Consider the following 1900-nt stretch of genomic DNA (forward strand, 5'->3'; position numbering starts at 1 on the left):
GTAAAACAAACCGGAACTCTAAAGAAATAGTTGATTTTACTGATTAGGTATGCTGCGAGAACGTAGCGCACCTTTTTTGAAAAGTCTATTTTTTTGGCCGTTGCCCAGGGATTGTTATTCGATCATCATTATTTCGTTATTATCTACTCGCGGATATTATCATACAATTATCGAATAGATATTATTATCACTACCATTTAATATTCGAATATTGTTATTTCTTTATACGATTATTATTTAATTTATTCGGTTATTATTTAATTATTGCTATTACGCGTAGGAAAGCAACTTGGGCGTGCTGTTACGACGATTTCTTTACAATTTCTTCGTCTTTGTTCAGTTATTATCGTCGTTGCGATAAACAGTTGCGTGGGCTCTAAAAAAACTATATATATATATATATATATATATTTATATATATATACATATATATACACTCTGAATATTTGGACGTTGTGAAAAGTGCAATAAAAGTACGGTGCCATCTCGAAAAATATCCGTGAACTAATTTTTCGCTCTACTTTATCATAGTTGTCGGAAAACCTAACCGCATATAATCATAAACTTTTCTGCAAACTTTTCGTATCTTTTTTGGCACCGAAACTAAATTCTGAAAGTGTAGTAATGATCTTTGAAATTTTCTTGATTGGAGTATCCACAGTTTCGGTATGTGCAAGCTGCAGAATGTTTGTATTAAATAAATATTGCACTAACTGTGACAGCTCAAAATTTAAATTTAAACGTATTTTTTTTTTCTGTTTTGTCACATACTGAGCAATGCTCTAATTTATTTTTGCATGCATTTTTGTTGTGTAAAAGCGTTTGTAATTCTGTGCATGCAACAAGACGTAAATTTTGCAGAAAAAAGTTAATGTTATATCGGTATAGTTTTCATGTCCGGCATCCCTTTAAACACGGAACAAAAACGATTCTACATTGTTAAATTTTATTCTTACTACGATATGGGTATGTAAATAAATGATCTTCTAATTGTTCGAGTGACGTATTTCGTTTCGATGGCGCATATCAATTAAAATATAACATGCAGAAATCTACTAGCAATGTAAATTGCATTGACTGCCCAACGTGACATTTTCAAAAATATTCAACTATCTACAAAGCCTTAATATTTTTTCATTTTTCACACTCACCGAGAACAGCGGGAACTCAGGGGCGGCCACATTCCGCAACTCAGATCTGGAACAGAAAACAATTTCGCCAATTAAAATTATGAGCTGAGCATGAAGTACGCTTGGATGTTCTAATGGAACAGCACTTTGCGGTCGTAATTCGAGTTCAAATGCAGGATGGAATGACGAATAAGGGGTCTAGCGCACTTGTTAGACGCAACTTTCACATATGTGTAACCGGTAACATCAAACATGAATGTTTCGATCACTAAGTGACTCTCTTCAATGCGACATGCACGGCTAACAATTAACTACAATACTCAACTGTAAATCAACACACGGTTGCCATAAATTTTGTGCAAAGCTTGAATCGCGATTAATATACGGAGAGAATTTTGTAGGAAAAATTACTATAGCATTTTGTGATCAAGGAATAGATCGACATTCCGTGCAATAATTGATTGCCCTTTCATTTCACACGATGTGAAGAAAAATATCTAAGAGATAAGAAATATGTATTCGATGTGTTATTATTAATAACATGTTTCTTTAAATCAAATTTTTCTTATTTAAACAAAACAAATTTAACAACAGAACAATATTAAAAAGTTTATCATGCTCTCTAGTAAGATAGATTTTACTGACAGTTTATTCCTGCACTACTCTAGAAGCATATAGTAAAACTGAGAAGAATTTATATCAAAAAGAAAGAAAACTATATATATATATATATATATATATATATATATATATATATATATATATATATA

The 1900-nt window shown here is 31.5% G+C and overlaps 1 long non-coding RNA gene across 2 annotated transcripts in view; it reads right to left on the reverse strand.

Annotated features, from left to right (window-relative positions):
* Window positions 1-1151: 1151 nt before the first annotated feature.
* The window catches only part of LOC116852638, a 56982-nt gene continuing 56233 nt past the window's right edge, over window positions 1152-1900 (reverse strand). For both annotated transcript variants that reach the window (XR_004379811.1, XR_004379810.1), the window contains exon 3: window positions 1152-1197. This is a non-coding gene — a long non-coding RNA (uncharacterized LOC116852638). The remainder of the gene's footprint in view (window positions 1198-1900) is intronic.

Source organism: Odontomachus brunneus, unplaced genomic scaffold (assembly GCF_010583005.1).
Source record: "Odontomachus brunneus isolate Ranch 3 - 2012 unplaced genomic scaffold, Obru_v1 Obru_scaffold_242, whole genome shotgun sequence".
NCBI classification, from domain to species: domain Eukaryota; kingdom Metazoa; phylum Arthropoda; class Insecta; order Hymenoptera; family Formicidae; genus Odontomachus; species Odontomachus brunneus.